At 44.2% G+C, this 22,196-nt stretch overlaps 1 protein-coding gene across 1 annotated transcript in view; it reads left to right on the forward strand.

The window, feature by feature from the left end:
• The first annotated feature begins 4,422 nt into the window (after positions 1 to 4,422).
• Lypd6 (LY6/PLAUR domain containing 6) overlaps positions 4,423 to 22,196 on the forward strand; it is a 125,763-nt gene continuing 107,989 nt past the window's right edge. Inside the window, exon 1 of the mRNA XM_085681139.2 lies at positions 4,423 to 4,553. The gene's annotated coding sequence lies outside the window, so the exon portion shown is untranslated. The remainder of the gene's footprint in view (positions 4,554 to 22,196) is intronic.

A 22,196-nucleotide genomic window follows, 5' to 3' on the forward strand; every position in this document is an offset into this window, starting at 1 on the left:
GCAGGCGGATCTCTGTGAGTTCGAGTCCAGCCTGGTCTACAAGAGCTAGTTTCAGGACAGGCTCCAAAGCCACAGAGAAATCCTGTCTTGAAAAACAAAAAACAAAAACAAACAAACAAAATGCTAGGCCAGAGAGTATAGGCAGGACTTCTGGGCAGAAAGAGAACTCTGGGAAGAGGAAAGGTGGGATAGGCAGCCAACTGAGGAGGAAGCAAGACAAGCAGTATGGAGATGAGGCCACGAGCAATGGGGAAGAACGCAGATTTAAAAATAAGGGTTAATTTAAGTTGCAATAAATAGTTAGAAACAAGCCTAAGCTAAGGCCAAACTTTTATAATTAATAATAAGTCTCTATGCCATTATTTGCAGACTGGCAGTCCTGATCAAAAGCTTATTACAAGAAAGCCTTGATTCCTTGGTGTTTTCCATCCTCTCTGGCCCTTGTGATCTTTCTGTTTCCCCCTGTGTAGAGTTCCCTGAGCCCGGAGTGGAGGGATTTGATGGAAACTTCCCTGTTAGGAAGGAGTGTCCAAGGTTTCTCACTCCCTGCATATTGTTTGGCTGTAGATCTCTGTATTTGTTCCCATCTGCTGCAGGAAATGCTTCTCCGGCAATGGCTGAGCAATGCACTGACCTATGAGTATAGCAGAATGTTTTTAAAAGTCATTTCCTTGCTACGTTCCTTTAGCAAAAGAATAGCATTTGTTTTTATCCTAGACCTTGACTATCTAGTCCCTAGATCTCACCCAAGAAGTGTTGGGTATGGGTTTTGTCTCATGGAGTGTCCCTCAATTCAAATTGGAGATTGATTGGTTACACCCACAAGCTTTGTGCCACTATTGCACCAACAAATCTTACAGTCAGGTCACTCATGTATTGAAGGGTTTGTAGCTGAGTTTTTGTTTTCCTTCCTCCTTTGGTGTCCTACAGAGTACCTTCCAGTACCATGCACACTAATCTGTAGTGGTAAAGGTTCTAGGTAGGTTTCTTAAGAGTTGTGTGGGTGTTGTCTTCAATCATAGGGCCTGACTGTCAGTTTGCGGAGAGCCAATAGTGGCCAGAGCATTTTCTAATCATATCGGGAACAAACAAGATGTCGTTCAACTGTACTTGGCATTGCTGGGTTTCTCCATCTTTCTTACAGTTATGCTAACAAATGTGTAGACTATCTCATGTGTTTTTTATTAGCATTTCATTAATGATAATGAGCATCTTTTGATGTGCCACTTAGCATCTGTATATCTTTTTTTAAAAGATTTATTTATTTATTATGTGTACAACATTCTGCCTCCATGTATGTCTGCTGGCCAGAAGAGGGCGCCAGATCTCATTACAGATGGCTGTGAGCCACCATGTGGTTGCTGGGAATTGAACTCAGGACCTCTGGAAGAGCAGTCAGTGCTCTTAACCTCTGAGCCATCTCTTCAGCCATCTCTTCTTTGTCAATTCTGGACAATGACGTGTTAACACATGAGATACAATGCAACGGAGGCATGTACTTAAAAAGTGTATTTATTCTCTCACTTATTTATTTTAACACGCTCACTGAGCACGTACTAAGAGTCAGCACCTATGATCCACATGGGTGTACACATAAACATGATGGAAGACAGAGGTGCCTATAGATACATGAAGAAACAGACTGTCGCCCAACCCACTTAGACCTGTGACAGACACACGTTCAGAGCAAAGGCTGCTTCTTTCTGTAGATGGAGTGATTTCATCAAACTTATCTCAGCTTGAGATTATTTGTTGGTGCGCCTGCTTGATTTAAAGTCTGTCTCTCTCATGGTGAGCTCCAGGAGAATAAATACAATATATGCTTCTTCCATTGTGCCTGGCACATAACAGGACCTGGATTAATAATCATTGAATAAATAAAATACTTGTTCTGGAAGCACAGTGAGGAGGGGAGCTAATTCTCTCCGTTTTGATGAAGAAGGTGACACAGAAAATGAATCTTGAAGCCGGAGCGGGAACTTGCTGTCAGGGAGGAAGGGGAGTGTGCCACGCTGCTGTGATGTCTTAGACATACGTAGGTGACTGTCCATTCCCGTGTGGCTGGGAGGGCAGCATGAGAGGCTGGCCCACACAGGGCAGTATGGCTGTTAGAGAAAGGCAGGGACAGATGGCAGTGTGGTGGCCCCCTAGGGAGAATGGCTTAAAGGCTGTTGTGAAGTTCTGATCGGACACAGTGAAGGTATCAGTGGCAGTTGAGGGATCAGGAAGGGACTAATCCTAGAGCGCTTCTACAAACAGGATTATGGGCCTCGATGGTGAGATCGAAGGGTGGCAGAGAAGGCGTTAGCATTTTGAGCTTCTCTGATGCCTGAGGAGTAATGGGTGTTGGCCGTTGACATACTAATTTTTTTTTGAAAGTTACGTTTTTCTAAAATATGCGTATTAGGAAGTACAATCAAATATGAAGAGCGGCGCAAAAATTATTCATTATTCCAATACATAAAGATAACCTGGCATTTTGTATGCATCTTCTTTATTTGTTCTAAAATACATTTAAAAATTCAGCCTATAGATTCCATTTCTCTGCTCTCTAGACTCATGAACTGCAGTAATATATAACTGAACATTAGCGGTAACCCCTTTTCTTCCTCTTCTTCTTTTTGTTTTGTTTATGACACAGTGTTTCTTGTGTAGCCTGTCCGGCCCAGAAGTTACCATGTGTTACTGTGTTGGCTTTGAACTCATAATGACCTCCCTGTCTCTGCTGGAGGGATTAGGGTCATGAACCACCATGTCCAGTGTGAACATTATTTAGGATCCAACCATTAAAGTTTTACCTAAATTTTATATTAAAATACTATATACTAAATTAATTAATTGATTTTTGTGGTGATAGGCATTAGATCAGGGTTTCTTGTATGCTGGGGGGGGGGAGCTTTTATTAATCAAAACCCCAGCCTTGATTTTTTTTTTCAATCAGGTGAACTAGGCTTATAGTAGTGAACTGCCAAAATCGGAAGGTTTTGCCCTGGCAGGAGTCAACACCCTGACATGCTCTTGTTAATAACGTATTTCTGTCCTGCAGGTGTAATCTGTCCATGTACTAAGTCAAAGGCAGATTCACTTTGATTGGTTCATAAAATTCAAAAACCAAAAACAAACTTCAAATTCCAAATGCTGAGATGTGGGAAGCCAAACACAGCAGCATCTCCGTTTGTCAGAAGGTTACATAGGACACTCATTGTTGTGGGCTGAATTCCAAGCCTGTTTAAGTTTGCACAAGCTTGTGCACGAACATAAACAGAAAAAATGCTGAGGGCCTGAAGTTGTTGATCAAAAAATATCTTGAGAGTGAGACCAGGAGACACTGACGGAAAAGTACGTTTTTACGTTGAAAGACAGTATGTTATGGGGAAGGTCAAGAGGCAGGGGGATTCAGAGGGGGCCTAAAACAATTTCAGAAATAGAGTCCAAGAAGATTCAAGAAGACCCAAGATGGACCAAAGCTGTCAGTGGGGAACACTGCTTTCTTGAGGGCAGCTCTACAGGCCAGATACAAACAAGCTAGGCAGAGGCGGGAGGCTGGTCCTCAGCTTCCAGTCTAAAGTCCTTGTCCCTCCTTTTGGTCATCCCGTCTCCCCATCATCTCTTGGAACTTTCTGGGTGAGTGGGTGAGTATGAGTGGCCATGGGTCCCAGGCCGAGAAATCAAGGAGTAATAAAAAAGATTCTTAAGGAAGAGTAAGAGAGTGTCATAGACAAGGAGAGAGAGAGAATTGGGCATCGGTGTGTGTGTGGGTGGGGGGGTGTCTGTGTGGTGTTACTTAGAGAAAAGGTTTGACATAGTAGAATTTTGCTTTGCTCTGGGTTTTCCTCGATCCTCACATCGTAATTCCCTCGTCGAATGCAAATTCTGCCTGCCTGCCTGCCTCCCATCTTCCAGCCCAGTCTGAGTTCTCCATGGCAAAAGTCAAATGACTTCGGGTTTGGGGCTCCAGCTCTTAGGCCTAGGGGAGTTTCCCCACAGGGGACGATTGGGAGTAAGATTTGGCCTGGGCGTTGTCGCTCAGCAGTGCTTATGAGGACGCGTAGCTGCTGAGCCACGGTGAAATACACGGTTTGCAGTAGACGGGTCGCGCGCAGGAAGGAACCTGCAACCTGAGCAAACAGATAGCCGTGAATCCTCCGTGGGAACCCGCTGCCCGGACAGGTCCCGAGTTCCCCCTTTTCCGCCACCTGTGAGCGGCGGTCTTCTGCCCGAGTTTGCAGACTTGGCTGCGGGGCGGGATCCCCTCTAGTTGGGCGGTGCGCGCCAGGCCAATGAACGAGTCCCGTGGAGGGCTCGGCTCCTCCTGCACGCGCTGATTGGCCTCGCGACCCTCGAGGCCAGGCGCGAGTGGGAGTGGCGCGCCCCCCCCCCCCCCCGCCGCCGCCCGGCGCGTCCCTCCAGCCGCGCTCGCGCCCTCCTTCTGCTGCGCTCCCGGCTCTGGCCGCGCGCGGGCGGCGCTCCGCATTGCACACGAGGGGGGCGCCGCAGTGTTCGTGGGATGGGGCAGCGGGCTGCCTCTGACGGCAGGGACGCTTGCAACCCAGGTGAGTGGAGGGGGGGATGGTCCGGGGGAGAAGAAGCACAAAAGGAGGCTCTGGGAGTAGGTGACCTGATGTGCCACCCGGGCCGGGACTGTCCTGCGGTGTTGGAGTCGCGGCTACTGAGCTCCGTGGCGAGCGGATTGCTGAGCGCAGCCGACAAGTCGGGAGTGCGCCCCGCGCGCGACGGGAAGGGATGCAAACGTCAGAAGCTGCCAAGTTCAAGGCTGGGGAAGCTTCCCGGGCTGCGGGCGGCCTCGCGAGCGTGCACGCGGAACTCCCGCTGGAGTGAGTTCCCGGGCAGCGGACTAGGCGCGCCCCACGTGTTGCTGCCCGGCTTTGCCCTCCCGGGGTGACTGTGGGAGGCGCGGTGTGTGAGGGCACCGCCCTGCGGCTGGACCCCTGAGACCACCCACCCCGGGCAACCCCAAGTCGGAACTGCTCGCAGAGAGAGAGGGGACTTCACTTAGACTTGATTTTTGTCCCTTTTTCAGGTTACAGTAGTTGAGTCGATTCCTATTTGACTAAGCATTTATTTTCAACAGAATGCAATCTGTTTGATGGTTTATGATTCATTTTGATTCTCCCACAGACTCCTGTTTCTGTCATTTGTTTCAAAAACTTGATGCCTGGGCAAAGTTCTATCCAGGATGGTCACAGGTATCTTTAGGATGGCAACCAACGTGTTCCTTGGGAACAACAAAGATTTGTTTTAACTTGAGGGTACTGGGGAAGGCGCAGCTGTTAGTGTTAGCGATTTGGTGAACAACATTGATCCCCACCATAGCACAAAACAAAAAGAATAGTATGTTTGTTGCTTGCTTTGGTAAAATACCCAAGGTGTGACTTCCAAAATTCAGTTTTGTTTGTGGGAGGAGAGGGACTTCAGATGCTCTAGAGGAAAGCTAATTTCTTGTTAAGTTAACTTATGTTTTTATGTCCTCTTTTCTGGACAACCATCATAGACACCAGAGTAACTACCTAAAGCCATTACGTTTTCTCCTGAGTGTCAGGAGCTCTTAAGTAGCCGTTTAAAAATCTGAATCTGTTCCTGATTTCTGTAGACGACATGGTTCTACGTGCTCACATATACCCCAGTTTGCGAAAGGTATTTGTGCAATCGCCCATGAAACTGTTTAATGTACATTGGTGTTAAGCCCCTTTAAATGTAAACCATCTGTCCCTTTTCGGTTTTAGTTTGTACCTCATCCAAACGCGGCTGACTGAGGAGGACTTAAAAGAGGCTTCCTTGTTTAAACAGCGGTTTACAGCACTCCGGTCTTGAGGATGCACGGTAGCTTTCCAAACTTGTAGGCACACAAAGCTCACTATGAAATGTATGTTGGTTCCTTGGGTGAAAAATACCAGAAATGTTTTCTGACCCACCCAAAAGGTTCGGCATTGTTCATGGGGCTCTAGTTGGAAGCTGTTGATAAGATTTGTATGGTGAGTGTTTATAGCGTGACAGGCATAAATGGGGCTGATTCTAGGTGTGTATGAGAGATAAAAAAAAATGATAGCATACATTGTATTATACGGTATAGAGTATATGTGATACATTGAAATATCTGTGAGGAAGTAATACTATATCACTCCCATTCTCCAGATGGAACAATGGAGGCTTTCAGATTGAGTTTTCCAAGGTGAGTGGTAGAGCTCAAATTAGGGTAGTTGCATCATCTCTATGTCCTTTTAAGATTCCCACTTTCGTGACTTATGTTCTGCTGTTTGCTGATCTTGGATCTTTGTACCTCTTTGGATGTTCCAACCCATGACTTCAGGACACTCTGAACCATTGCTGAATGGCTCCGCTGTCACTTACTGAAGTGTGGCTGCTGAAGGCCCGAGGAGAATGCTAACAATGGCTTTTAGGAACTTCTATTTTCACCATAACTGGTGGCTAAAGATACAAGCAGTCAAACCCTAAAGAATGGCATGCTGGCGGTAGTCTCGGGAAAATCAGGTGACCAGCTAGTGCCAGGAGTGTCTGAGAAGCATTCACATTCTCTTCTTGGTGAGCAGAAACGCCTCACGGGTTCTGCGGACAATGAAATCACAAGTGATTGTTTCGGTTCTGTGATTCTTATGACTCAAATCAACCCAGAATTCCTATGGGAAAAAAAACTGTCCAGCAGCAAAACATCCTGGAGAGATCCAGCGAAAGGTAGTGCGGGGGTGAGAACGCGTTTCTTTTTGCTTGCATAGAGTTGACAGATTTCTGCCTAGCTGGTTATTTATTAAGAACCCTGCATTTGTAGATCTTTTCTTAGAAAACCATGGCTCAGAATATTTACTTGGGATCTGCCACAATGTTGATCGAGATTTCTGAGGTTCATTTTGTTTGCATTAATGTAGGTGCTTATTGAGTTTACAAGTACTAAGTCTTAGGTAATTGCGTAGGGTTTGGTTTCAAGTCTTGGCGTCGTGTTCTGTGAGACTTCAGAAAGAGATCACACATCTCTGTATTCCAGTTCCCTCGCAGGGCTGAGACATGAACCTGTTTCATGCAGTTTTTCGATTTGCTCATGAAGTATTTATTGATGCCCTAGTTGTAGCGGCTCTGCTCTGGGGGCTGCTGACAGGTACAGTCTAGCACCTGACTCTGATGTAATGCACATGAAGTCTGCAGCATGGGTTGTGGTACCTAGGAATGCCCCGTGGCTGGTAACTGTTGGTACCATCCCCTCCATTCAGGAGCTGCTCACTCAGTGACTATCATACAAAACAGACTAGGATGTAGCGTAGAGTGGTTCTAGTTCAGCATGGGACAGGGGTGTGCCAAAGAGAGAGGTCAAATACAGGGTCATTCTGTAAAAGGGAGTTCAGTGCTGACACGGTGGGGACGGCGAGGGAGATGCCTGAAAAGCAAATGAAACATAAGAAATCGAGGCATATGTAAATTACCTTTTAGGTACCCAAATGTAGCAAGAAAAATAAAGCGCTCAGACTCAAGAGCTTTAAAACACTGACTCCATAGGGGAAAAGTAAAGAAGAATGTGCCAAAGTACGTGTAATGACAGGGACTATTTGAAGGGCTGGCTTATTAAGTTATTATTATAATCACCTTGAAGGGTGATATATTCTGTGTGCAATAGATCTGAGATAACCAGAAATGAATCTGAAAGGGGTCATGACACTTTTGAAGCACACATGTCATGCAGTGAGGGACTGACGGACTTTTACAGACCAAACAAGTCTGCAGAGGCCAAGGGAGATAAAACAGAGTGTAAATGATTTGCTTCTGTTTCTGCTGAGTAAGATTCCTGAACTCTGACTCCCTCAAGCAGTTCCCTGGGGGTAATAGATCAAGAAGAGCCCTGTGCTTGGAAGGCCCCAGGCCTGATCAACAGGCTAGATGTAGATAAATCACCAAGGCCAGATGGCCGTCACCCAAGTGCACACGCGAGAGATTTGGTTCATAAGTCAGCTCTTTGGAGCACTAGTGGGTGCTAGCTGGTGTCCTGCAGTACCTCTCTTAGGAAGCCGGCTTCAGGAAGTGCCCTTGGGCCGTCACATCCAACGGCAGACGGTATCCTGTGTGTGACAGGGGTGTCAGTATTAAGAGCAAACCGATGAGAGCAAATAACAAGTTATTTTGGAAAAGGGGATTAGGATTAGGATTAGGGATTGAGGAGGAAAATGAGTTTGTTCCTAAAATGTCATAGAAATGTATTTTTTAAATCTTTCTGAGAGCTCTGTTAATTGACATGCCCCAGTTTCTTCCCTACTTACAGCCTTTTGTTAGGAATGGGAAATGGGCCAAGAAACAAGCAAGCAGGATCCATAGGCACTTCTGAGTGGACAAATAGGCTCTTCCGAGAAGTGGTCTGGATGTGGTCGTGTTTAACACTGTTGCAGATGTGTACAGATGATAGGTTGTGCTTATGGTAAGGGCACACTGCTCACGTGACTCTGTGGAGCAACTTAAAGGATGGCCCGAGTGAGAAGAAATAGAGTAAGAATAAAGTCAGAGTGAAGATTGAAAGTAAGATTGGAAAAGCAGTTCCTAGTGTACGGGCATGACTTTAAAGTCTGACAGCATAACTGGGTGGCAACTCAAAGCTCTCCTTTATAATAGAAATAGTCAAGTCGGTGTGAAGAAAAGAGAAGCCTGTAACACTGCATTGGTGTGGTGCTGTTTTTAAAAGTATGTAACTGAGTGAGTTTATCTAAAGTTTCTCATAGCTGTTCACCTATCAATGTAGAGAAAAACCTTCAAAATATCAGCAATGTCTACTTTGTTTTCAAGTGATTTTTCTTGTCTTTTTAAAACTTCAGTATTAGTGTGTACGTGTGTGCGAGAGAGAGAGGGAGAGAGATAACATTTGAGTGTACAGGTGTGTGTGTGTGAGAGAGATAACATCTGAGTGTACAGGTGTGTGTGTGTATGTGTGTGTGAGAGAAAGAGAGAGAGAGAGAGAGAGAGAGAGAGAGAGAACATTTGAGTGTACAGATGTGTGTGTTTATGTGCGTGTAGGTGTGCCCTGTGCAGAGCACAGAGCTCCTTCTACCCCTTGCCTTACTGCTTTGAGATAGAGTCTCTCATGATGCTTGTTCCTTCAGCTAGGCAGGGTCAGCCTACTCACAAGTGCTGGTTGACAGGCATGCGCTGCCATGCCTGACCTTTCCCATGAGTGACAGGGAACCAAACTCAGGCCCACATGCTTACAGAGTGGATGTTCTTATCCTCCGAGCCATGTTCTCAACCGTTGATCAAACATTTATCTCTACAGTACCTGTGATACTTTGCTCTTAGAAAGAACCTTATTGTGGAAAAGTATCTACTGTTATAACTGTTGATTTTACAGTATCTTACTATAAAGGCAAACTTACTTGAGTTGGAATCATTTTTCCTGCCTCTGAACATCCCTGGGTCTGAGTTTGACCGCCAACCTGCTCTGGATTCTTTCTTTCTAAAGAGCAGCATGTTGAAATGAGTGTTTTGTGGTTTTTGTTAAGCAGTAGGGCTTCTGTAGATTGTCACAGCTGGCCAGATCCTAACGGAATTCTGCTCGCTGTGACTCTCTCTTAGGATATGAAGAACCAAGAACGTAACCTACATGAAAACAGGGGCCAGTCTCCTTCTTACCTCCTAGAGGAACTAATACTTGCCTTGGTACAGGGCATAGAGACATCTCCCAGGAATAGACACTGCTGAGTGTTCTGAATTGAATGAAGGGCTGAACGCCTCAGGGATCCACAGCAATATGAATAAGTTCAGAGCTATCTGTCCTCTGGAGTAATATGACTCACTGGTCTTGATTTAGTTTTGTATCTGATTATTTTCCTGGCTCTTCTTGTATCATGTAAGTGGTCGGTGTTTGTCACTGTCACTCTCTACCATAACTTTGACTTCTGATATATTTTCTACTATTTGTAACCTTCTCTCAAGTGTCTACAGTTGGGAATTGTTACTTTCTTTGCTCTGAATTTTGTGAGTCCCTCAGTCCTTGGTTTGGGTTCACCTCATTTCCACACGGTGGTTCTCTGCATAGCCCTGCCCAGTTAGCCTCAAGTCTTTTGGTAAACTCAAGTTTTGCAAGGAAGCATTCAAACTATTGACTATTAATCTTTGCTTTTTGATGGCCTGCATATTGGTACTCTTCCCAATCCATGTGTCAGAATCTATAAACCAATGTGGCTGTGTCAAGAAGCAGGGGCCTTTAGTGCTTAGCACCCATCTATTGGTGTCTCCACAGAAGAAATCAGAGAACTTCTTGCCAGTCAGCCATGCGAAGATAAAGAAACAGAGTGCGGTCTGAGAGGCCGAGCATGAGCCCTTGGTGGACAGCACATCTACTGGCTCCTTCAACTTGGATTTCTCAGCCTCTAAATCTCTCAACAATCTATTCCACTTGTTTGTAAAGGAACTGTCGAAGGCATTTTGTTATGGCAGCGTGGATGGATTAAGACAGATATTAATACTCGATCCCTACAAGGGATTCGGGAGTGCTTGCATATTGTTTCCTAACATCAACTTCATCAAGGGATTGTGGTCAAAATAATATTCCAGATAGTATCTGACAGACTCTTCGCAGAAGGAATGAAGATTTTCATCTTGCTCTGGCATAAAGTCTGCTGTGTATGTCATGCCATTCTTCCTGTCATTTCAGAAAACTGGATGGCAGGGAGTCAGATAAGGGCACACAGATGTTGAGTTGGTGCCCAGGATTGTGAGTGAGGGCTTGGACTAAGTAGTTATTAACTGATAATAGAATGTTAAGAACGCTGGCTAGGAGAGATAATGGCTTAAGGAACAGGATCTACTCCCAATTATAGCTCCAACTAATTTGCCTTCAAGACCGCTGTCGGCCAACCCAGACACTATATAAAGCAGAAAGTTCTAGAATAAGTATTCCATTTTGAGAATCCTTGAAATGGTCCACACAGTGCAGCTCGGGGGTGAGATTATGACAGCCATGTTGGATTGGCTCAGGGAAAGATCATTTGACTTAGCATCCTCATCCACCTAGATACCAAGATCTTTACAACTCCGCATGGAAGTCTTTCAGCCTTCTATCCACAGTGGGCATGCCCAGTTTAGAGACTCACGGCTATTGGAGAATGCCTAAGTGTGAGGTACCTTGGACATTTTTACCCTTTCTGGGTTGCTATTATAGAAGTTCTGGACAGATACCTGAAGTCCAGTTCTAATGTAGTATACATAGTTATTACAAGTAGAATGAATTTGGGTTGTTTCTCACGAAAAATAAAAAAGAAATATAACAAGTACACCAATTGTTATTTGCAAACCAGGGATTTAGATAAAAAGTATGGGCTTAAATATGATGCAGTTCCATGTCTCCTCCCCTGCATTCCCATCTGCTTAACCTTGTTCTCCTTTGATAAGAGGATACAGAGAAAATTTTATGTTAAAATTTTTTAATGTATTTATGAATAGTTATCACAAAATGGGTTGCTAGTCAAAATGAATATTGGGTATAAAATCTTGATATTTTATAGGGATTTTATAAACCTTAGACATAAAAATTCTTAAGTCCAGGATTGTACACTTACCGGTCGTGATTTTTCATTTCCTTCACCCCTCTGTGCTATACTCTCATTTCTGCTCCCTTTAAAACAATTGCTTCCTCTGGGCGGTGGTCCTTTAATCCCGGTGCACAGGAGGCAGAGACAGTCAGATCTCTGAGAGTTCGAGGCTAGCCTGGTCTGCAGAGTTAGTTTCAGAACAGCCAGGGCTGCACAAAGAAACCCCTTCAGGGTTTTTTGAGGGCAAAAAACAAAATGAAAAAATTGCCTCCCATCAATAGGAATATTCATGTATATTAAATGATTAACTAGCAATGCATTTAATAATGTATTTGAGAGGAAGGATTTAAGGTGATCATTAAAAGTATATCTTTTAATATTTTTTTTTGTTTTTGAGATTATACCTTAACAACTTAGTTTCCCCTTCCCTTCCCTTCCTCCAGACCCTACCATCTAAACTTCCTTGTTTGCCTTCAAATTTATGGCCTTTTTTTCACTAATGGTTGTTACATATATGCATATATATGTATATATATACACACATATGCGTATGTAACAACCATATATACACAGATGTGTATATATGCATATATTCCTAATATGTTCTGCTCAGCCTGTATAATGTTACTTGTACATTTTCAGGACAGATCTTTGGTGTCGCATAACTAATTGATGCACTCACTCTTCCCCATAGAGGAGCAAATCTCACACCCCAGCTTTCCTCAGTTGCCTGTAGTTCTTCGTGTAGAGTTGAGTCTTCACGGCCTTTCTCCCCTCCATGTTAGTGTATCTGTGGTGTTATCTTTATTCAGTTCATGTTTAGGCAGTCGCGTTGGTGAGGCTTTATAGTTAGGAGACAACTCCCTGATCCTCTGACTCTTGGAGTCTTTTCTACCTCTCTTCCACATTGTTCCCTAAACCTTAAATGTGGGTGTTGTTTTTTCTATGTATCCATTGGGACTGAACTCCACAGCTCTGCATTTTATTAGGTTATGGTTTTCTGTAATGGTCACCATCCATGGGAAAGAAGAAGGTTTCCTGACTGCATTTGTCTGTGAGTATAAGAGGGTCTTAAGTCAATGAGAGGGCTGTTGGTGACCACCAAGGCTTGTGCACGTGACTGCACCCTTAGGATTATAGTGCCATGCTGGTTGCTGCGGTTCGTAGGCATCGCAGCTGGGTAGATCTGTTGGTGAACTTCCTCCCGTGGAAGCGTGAATGGCTTCCAGTCCTCAGGGGAGGAACATTGAGGTTAGTTCCAGCCCAGGAGTCTCTGGGCCCTGCATCAGAAGCACAGCTCAGTTTCCCTGACATTTTAATGCTCTAAGAAGAAGGAAAAAAAAATAACATAATTTTTTCTTTTCCATTGCAAGTATATATAATATTAGCAATTGTGCAAGATATTTAAGTTTCCTTTCAAGACATCCAGAAATGCTCTCTTCTGTCTTCCTCTCAGAGAGGCAGCTTTGCTTCTGCCTCTCTCCCCACTTCTCCGCTTCCCCTTCTCTGTCTCTCTCTCTGTCTCTCTCTCTTTTTCTCTCTCTCTCTCTCTCTGCCCCTTCTCCCTTTACCTTCCATAACCCCCTGAATAAATATTCAACCTCAATAAAGAAGACATCCAGAAATTCCTATCCCTGTGTGACAGTGCAGAAATTCAGATAATGTACACTTGTTTTCACCTTGAGTTCTTCCCTTTTCTTTCTGTCTCTGAAACTCTTCGTCTACAGCACGGTGAGCGCTGGTGTTCATTTTCCATGGCAGCTGGGCTGTGTACGTGTTTGGGGGTCGAGGCTTGCTTGTGTTCCCGTGCTGCCTCTACCAGCTGCCTTCCCGTGCTGCCTGCAGCAAGTTCTTTTCCTCCAGTGTCCCTGGCTGGCTGACATTTAGTGAGTTGGTCACCCACTGTCTGGACTTCATTGCCTCAAACAGAAAGTCAAGGGGCTCGGCAATTAAACTTTAAAGTCCCACGCGAGCGGGGAAACAACATCATATCTTTTGACATTTAAAACTTCCTAGTTCTGCTGATCCAGTGAAAGAGTTCTGATGGACGGGAAGCGAAGCATGAATTGGGGGTTCAGTCCAAATGCAGTCCAGTGTACAGGAGGTTCAGGTTTCCAAGAGCATAGATCTACAATAAATAATAGAAGGGCTTGTAAATCTTCCCGATTTTTTTTCCCTTTTCCCTTGTAAGAATCTCGCCACTCTTTGACTTGACAATCCATATGGACTGCATTGGATTTCTTAGAATGTTTCTATCTTGGAGAGGGGAAAAGAATCTACTTTCAATTATTCTCAAATACTGCCCTTTAAAATACTGACTTGCATAGAAGTAATAGTTGGCATTTATGTGGCGACTTTCTGGAGATCAAAGGACCGTATTAGAAATGCATGCTTTTTCTTTTATGTAGAACTTCATAGAAACACTTTCTTTTTATCAAGTTCCTTTCATGCAGAATCACAGTCACCCAACTCGGGGAATTCACAGCCACTTTGCAGCATTTCTGATTTGTTCTGTCAGACGCTTTGCTTGGTCACGCATGGACTTCCATCGTCTCCTAGTTGACGAGCCCTTTTTCCTTCAAGGCCCAGTCCCGTGCATCTCCCCACAGAAGCCTGGTGTCCTGGTGTCCTGATTTCCCCATCAGTGTCAGTTTAAACCCTTCTGCATATCCCTGTGTTGTACATTACTGGGATCTCTCTCTTTCTTTTGCATTCAACCCAATTACTTATATAGTGGCCTGATTCTCTTGGATGCCAGCCCGAGCACCTTGTCTAGCACAGACAGAGCCCCGGTGGAGACACCGGCTGGAATGACACTTTCACAGAGACTACCCATAGAGGTCCAGGAGGCATCAGCGAGGATGCAAGGGTAGGCTGTGTATGATGGCAGCCGCCGCCAAATTTTGGCTTCTGGGTGTCCAGGAGAACAAAAGATCGCCCAAGCTGTGGACGTCCTTCCCAGGACCTTCCAGCCTTTGTGCCCTGGAATAACGTCCAGGTTTAAAGATGTCGGGAAACAGACTTAAAGCCGTGAGTCACCTGCAATCAGGACTTTGGAAAGTTACAGCTGACATCTTCACAGATAAAAATAAAACCAGGCTGCATTGTATTTGATACCAAACCCTGCTGAGCTGTGTAAGGAGTTTCTATTAAAAGTTCAAAGACAATAATGACCCTTTTCTCCATTCAGACAGTTATTCCCTTTTAAATTTTTTGCTAAATCTTCATTTTACCCATATCTTAAGTTCACATGGGGGCTTTTGAGTTTTAAATGCAGACTCTGTCGGGTGTTTCATCCTGGATATATAGAGAGGATACTATAGCAAGGTTGTTCTATGTGGGCAAGATAGCCATTGTTCTTCCTGGGCTCTTGAACATCTCTTCCAAGAACCACCTCTCATGAAGCTCCTCCCTGTGTCAGACGGAATAATGCACATGGCCGAGGTGCTTTTTACAAACAGAGGCCTCGACAAGACCAGATCTATTGAATACCCATGGCCAGCGTTGTTCATGTTCTCTGTCACAGATCGGACACAGAACGGTGGCCAACTGAAATGTTTAGAGGAACATCTGGGGATGTGTGGCTTCTCAGTTCTGAGGAACCATGCAGGATTCAATCCTCCCCTTGCTAGTGCTGCTATTTTTCAATGCGGGTAGGTGAGACAAATGAAAACATCATGACATGGAAGACATCTTACCCCCCAAGGCCGTTCAGATCGAATCTTCCAGATGAAGGGAGACCCATCCCATCAAGCAGAATAGCATTTTTTCCAAGGCTGTCGGCAACGGTACCTCTTTCTTGGTTGGGGAGTTGTGCTGGGGAGACCTTGGCTAGAGGGGCCAGGTACAGCAGGCAAAGTGGCTTTCTCTAGCTTCTGGGCAGCTCTGACCTTGCGTGTGGGTTTTAGATCTCTCCTGGAATGGCAGAGAACTAGGTATGATTGACACACAATGGGAAGGAGATAACATGGAGAAGGCGCTGACGGACAAGTGGCGGTGACAGGTGTCACCGACTTCCTCGTCAGTTTAACGAAGCATTCTGATCCGATGCTATCAAGGGAAGCCCTAGAAACAAAATCCATCGATCTTGGGATACCATCCCACATTCAAACCACTTTCTAGACAAACCACTGTCTCAACTCCCAAGTCTGGATTGGCTTGCTCATCAGTGGTAAACGGGAATCTAGCAGGAACTAAAGTTCGAGAGACAGTCCAAGCAAGAGAAACGAGACGGACCTGGACCCAGGAGCCACTCCTTTCTGGTGAGAGACCATGGAAAGGAAGAACAATGGATTGCCACTCATTTCTCTTTCCTGTCTTAACTCCCATGCGGATTGGTCACTACTGACCAGTTGAAGGATTTTGGCGAAGGCCACTAACTTCTTTGAATTTCAGTTTCCTATTTGTAAAATCGACCTCAGCGTTTCCAGAGCAGGATCTGCAGGATCTTCTGTGGAGAGTGGCAGGAAGTGGAAAACTATGAAATGGTGGGTCCGGTCTCTTAGAATAACCAACAGCGTGAAGTGTGGAAGGTCATGATCTAACAGTGGTCAAAGACAAGTATGCCTGGAAAAAAGTAAGTTGAAACATGGTTTGTATTTGTTCGTTTGTTTTTAAGTTGCAGGACTGTTAGTAACTGCAGATGTTAAATATCTTCAAGAGGGCACACCATGACAGGGGATTCCGTGGATTACCTTACAGCGCTACTCATATTGTGTGGTTGTTCTTGTGGTCAGTGATCTGGGCAACACAAAATACCAGGCCCTCTGATGCCGGAGATCTTCCTGGTTTCAAGGTTCTGTGAATCTACAGCAAGGCAATCCGTTTCTTTTCCTGTTTCTTTTGTGGCTAGTCTCTTGCCTAGAAGAGTGTGTTATCTGTGAGCCTTTTGATTAGAAATTCACTCTGTTAGAAAACCCCTGCTTCTGCCTTAACAGAAGCCCAGGCTGAGAGGGCAAACCTGCAAGCTATGCATTTCCCCTTATTTTTATACTGTAGACTGCATTAAGTCACAGACAATTGAAATACAAACAATGAATTCTTCAAGTAGATGCGCTCTCTCTCTCTCTCTCTCTCTCTCTCTCTCTCTCTCTCTCTCACACACACACACACACACACCCTTAACAAAACATTGAAGCATTTATATTAATAGAGAAGATAGCATTTTGGAAATGAAAATGTATAGAGGACTCAAGTTTTATTCTGACAGCGTTTCTGAGCAAAGCTGCACAATTAATCATTTGCTGTACCATGAAGACGGAGAGATGAATACTAAACATGTACAGCGTGTGCACCATTCTTCCCTGTGGCATTATGATTATGGAACGTATTTAGCACCCCCTTCACACCCCTGGGTTTTGTATTGGCTTCTGTCGGATATGTTGCTTTTAAGCGAAGAGTATTTTTAATGTCCTCCTTGATAATTTCATAATGTGTGCAATGTGTCTAGGTCATAGTCAACACAACCCCGCTCCTGTTTCCCACGAGATGCCCACAGTACTATTTTCTCCCACCTTCATGGCTTGCTTTGCCGTAACCCACTGTGTCCAGCATGCACACGACTTTGGGGCCGCCCTCTGGAGCATAGGCCACTTATCTCCATGTGCACCCCTGATGACAAATGACCGTCCCTCTCTCAGCAGCCATCACTCACCAATAGCAACTCATCTAGTGGTAAAACCTCATGGGTCCCTCCCCCACCCATTATAGGATGTTGCCTGGCTCGCTTTTGTGCAGGTAGCTATGGTATCTGAGTACGTTAGCCACGCCTTGTACAGTAGGTAGGATTTCACACCACTCTTCGTTTGCCTTCATGTACATTTCTTCTGCCCTTGCATCTGTAGGGCTCTCTGAGCTTTGTGTGTGTGTGTGTGTGTGTGTGTGTGTGTGTGTGTGTGTGTGTGTTTGTGTGTGAGGTATTGATATAAATGTCTGATTTATGCTTGATCTTTCCTAGTCTCACTTTCTCAGCACCTTGACCAGTAAGGAGTCTTTTCTGCCTAATACAAAATAAAATAAGATAAGATGAGATAATGTCTTTGACAAAGATTGAGAGCAAGACTAACCTATGAATATAAACAAAAATATTTAGAAGTCAGTTAACATGTTCATTTAGCAAAACTACAGAGGCAGGCTCTCCACTAGAAGGTATAACCTCTGTAGCTATGGGCTTTGACCAGGGTTACCTGAATCAAATGAAAGGCATGAATTCTATCCTGTGGAGCAGAACTTAAGCCCTATCGGGAATCAGCTGGTAGCTCCCGTAAGTGTCATTGCCACTGTCGCAAGGGCATGTCTTACCTGGCAGACCGATTTTAGTTTGCCTGATCTGCTGGGTAAAGTCTAGTCATGACCATCTGCAGAGCATCTTCCAACGCGGTGAAACTAGGTATCAGGAGGGTCATTGCTAAATCAGTTCCAGCTTGGTTTCCTTATCAGACTCTCCTTGATGTGGTAAAGTGCTGAGAGCTCATCGGACGTAGGTGGAGAGTGGAGGCAAGAAAGATGCCAGGAGAGAGCATGGCAGGATCCGCCCTGACCTCTGCCTGTTGAACTGGGACTTCTTGTAAGGGTTGTCGGGTGCGGGGGTCATATGTGGTCTTTGAGTCAAGAAGAGAAAGATCCATACTGTCCATTTATTATAATTTGTCACTATAGTGTGTGAATTTTCTGGGATTAGAAAATGTAACTCTTTGCAGTAATTTTTAGGTAATCTACAACAGGTACCCAAAGTTGGGCTATCATTTACTTTTCTTTTTATAATTTTAAAAACTAGTTTATTAGATAGTGTTAGGAGAAACAGCAAAATCTGATGACAATTTCCTTTTCATGGTTAAGTTTACATGCTGAACTATTTCAAATATTTGGTTGGTTATCCTCGCCTTAATTTTAAATTTTAAATAGTTTTATGCAGTTCTGTGTTGTTTGAATACAAAGTTACACATGATGAAATGCTAGTGTTCCTTTTAGGTTTTCTGGTCTTGCTCACACAAACTAAGAGTATGTCATGTGACCTAGCTATCCCACTTCTAGGTATATAGCCGAGGGAAATGAAATCAGTATGCCAGAGGGATATATGCATATCCATGTATATTGTGGGTCTGTTCACACTCACATAGGAAACCAGCCGAGTGTCGGTCCAAAGAATATAGAAAAAAGAAGTAGAAGACATTGTTTTAAGTGAAACAAACTAGACACATAATAAATATCATGCTTTTCTATGCATGGTAAGGTATTTGACTTGAAAGTAGAATAGTAAATTATAGAGATTGGGAAAAATTTGAGTGGGAGGGTGGAGAAAGGGAAGTCTGATTTGATCAGTACACATGGTACAAATGTATGGAAACCTTACACTGAAGCCCATTCATGTGCATAGTTAATATGTATTAGTAAATACATTTTAAATAAATCCTATGAGTACATATAAATACACATAAATAAAATCCCATGAATCAAAACTGAATCAAATATTTTCAAAGTATCTGAAAATAGAATTAGTTCTATCCATCCACTTAGGTATGCTTTCAAATTCCAAGATATGTATAAAATTTCATCAATAGATGATCACTCTGTTTTTCCAGGTTAAAAAGATACTTTAGGGCTGGTGAGATAATTGCATTCCTCTGTAAGTCTTGACAGCCTGAGTTTGATCCCCAGGACCCAGAGTAGAAGGAGAGAACTGATTCTCAAGAGTTGTGTGTCATAGCATCCCTGTGCCTACATTTACACACACACACACACACACACACACACACACACACATGCACTAGCCTTTATAACATGGGCTTACGTCTGGGTCCTCCCGCATCCTTGGCCCGTTTGACTTGTCTTGCAGAGGAGTTGCCTGCCTGTGTATCAGTTTTTCCATTCATCTCTTCCAGCTGTAGAAGCAGCCTTTCCTATCTTTGTAAACACTGGTGGTTCCTTACCACTCATCGCTGCACTCAGGCTCCCAGATGCTAGGTCGTTATCTGATGAGACACTCTCCCTGGGTGTTTGCTGAGTAAATGAACAGATTACTTAATGAGCGGCGCTTATTATAATTGTCCCCACTTTCATGCCAGTAATGCGGCTGTTACCTGGCATCCCACACTATTTTACTTAACAATTAAAAGTACATTTTTTATAACTCACAAGCTTGATACTAATTAGTGTTTCATGTTTATTTTCATGTTTTCTCAGATGCGCCGATAAAGTTAAGAGGAGTCTAGGTAGAAACTTTGGCAGAGGTTACTCAAAATTGAACCTTGTGTCCTTGTGATCAGCACTGAGCTGCAGCCGCTCTTGAGTGTTGGAAGAGACCTGAGTTTCCTCACGTAGGGCTGAGATGCTCCCCCGGGGACTGACAGACGTGTCATAAAGCCACTTGGTAGGGTGTGTTTTGGCGTGTTTCAGCCTTCGCCCTCTGGAATTCTCAGCTGTTTTATGGATGGCAGATTTCCATAAAGTCTTCTGTAGACTTTCAAATCGCGTTCTACGGAAAGGAATTGTGTTTGCATTTGGTCTACACTTAATCACCGAAATTTTATAGACAGCACTCCATGTGCAGGAAACTTGAGGCTCCCCGGCTGTTTTTCAGGTTTACCGATTTGTGTGTCTCTCTCACTAAGGACTGATGGTTGAGACATGGCCCTGTGTCTTAGGGAGGATGGGTAGAACAAGCTACTGTAGACTTAGTGCCTCAAATCACAGACTCTTACCACTCACCGCTTGGAAGCTGAGGCGTCTAAGATCACCGTGTGGGCAAATCTGATATTTGATAAGGGCCTTTCCCTGGGCTACACATGGCTGTCATTTTATTGTCCCATCATATGGCAGGTCTAGAGAGAAGGAGGAAAGAAGCGGTTTCTTCATGTCTCTTCTAATAGGAGCGCTGATCTGACTGGTAAGAGCTCTACTTCGTGACCTAATTGCAACTGAAGACCCAACTCCAAGTACTATCACATGGAGATTTAGAGTTTCACTGTGTCCGTGTACGCAAGGGCAATCAGTTTATAGGACGGATGCATATTGTTCCCCTTAGGATGGGGGTGGGGCGTAGGAAGAAACATTTCCCTTTCTAATGCATTTTTTTCTGACTTCCCAATTCCTTACTGATTTCATGATGTCATCACCAGCATCATTGTTTGGCAATGGAGGGGGGTTTATCTGTAAAAGCATCTGTTGGTTTTATTAGTCAACCTAATGACAAACCAATTGAAATTTCTTATTCTGGGATGTGGCACCAGAGTTTATTTTATTTGCTATAATATACCCTTCCCCCCAAGTGACAATATTGAAATTTATCTTCAGATCTGTTTCTAAGAAGGTATTTGTGTCATTTTAATAAGCCTTTAAAAAGTTTCTCTCTCTTTTTGAAAAGGATTTATTTTTATTTCACATGTATGCTTGTTTGCCTGTGTGTATGTATATATGTATGTATGTATGTATGTATGTACACCATATGCTTACTTGGTACCTGAGGAGGACAGAGGGGGTTTTGGATCCCCTGGAACTGGAGTTCCAGATGGCTGTGAGTTGCCCTGTGAGTCCTCTGCAGGAGAAGCAAGAGCTCTTAACCGCTGAGCCATCTCTGCAGTCCCAAGACATTTCCTCATATTTGTGATTTGGGGAGTTGTTCACATGTGGTGGAGATTGCCCTTTAATTTAAAGAGCTTTGAAATCCTTTTTTCCCCTCATATGTCCAGGCTGGCCTTGTAGCCAAGAATGACCTTGAACTCTTGATCTTCCTGCCTCGAACTCCCGAATGCTGAGTTCACAGGTGTGGGCCACCATGCCCGGTTTTATGTGGCACTTGAGATTGGACCCAGAGTTTCATGCTTGCTAGTCAAGCATTTTACCACTGAGCTGCATTCCAGCCTTTGGAACCTTTCAAGGATGGTTACGTCCTTTACCACTATATCAGCACTATCTACATTCAACGTGTCCAGTGATTTGAATGATTTTATATTTTCTAATGTACAAATCAATAATCAGGTATAAGATACTTTATGTGGGGATGGATTTGGAGGAAGTTTACCCAGGAATATAAAAGTGTGTAGAACACAGCGTCTGTTCTTATGGAACTTCCGATTGACTTTCTCCCTGCTTCTCTCATGCCAAATCCAATTCTGAGGGAAAAAACAATAGTGAATGAAACAGGCAAAAGACCCCGGGATAAAGCTAATAAACCCACAACCCCCCTACTTGACTAGAGCTTACGTTCTAGAAAGTGGAAGACAACCAGAAACTTACGTGACAAGACACGTGCTGCAGAGACCCTAGAGAGAGGAAGGGGCATGGAAATGTCAGGAGGAAGCTAGACTCTCTAAATAGGACAGTCTTGGTACTGAGGCTACTCTAAAAGTGTCTCAGCTACCTGAGAACCCAGAGCAGCTTATAGAGTCCCGTAGCCCTCTATGGGAAGAACCTTCCGGCTTAGTTTGGATCTAGAGTGCCCCACCACATATTGGCACTGCTGAAAGTTTAGCAGATGAATCCTGGGGGGGGGGAGAAAATTTAAGTCATTAGAAGTGTACCCCTAAAGGAGCTCATGGTCTCCTCTTACACTGGGCCTTGAGCTGCATAGAATTCTGCCGTGTGTTCCCACTGTGATGTTCTGCATCACCACAGGTCCAAGGCAGTGGGGTTAGGTGCTTGTTGACCAAAATCTTCCAGACT

Source organism: Myodes glareolus, chromosome 21, assembly GCF_982192425.1.
Source record: "Myodes glareolus chromosome 21, mMyoGla1.1, whole genome shotgun sequence".
Lineage (NCBI taxonomy): Eukaryota > Metazoa > Chordata > Mammalia > Rodentia > Cricetidae > Myodes > Myodes glareolus.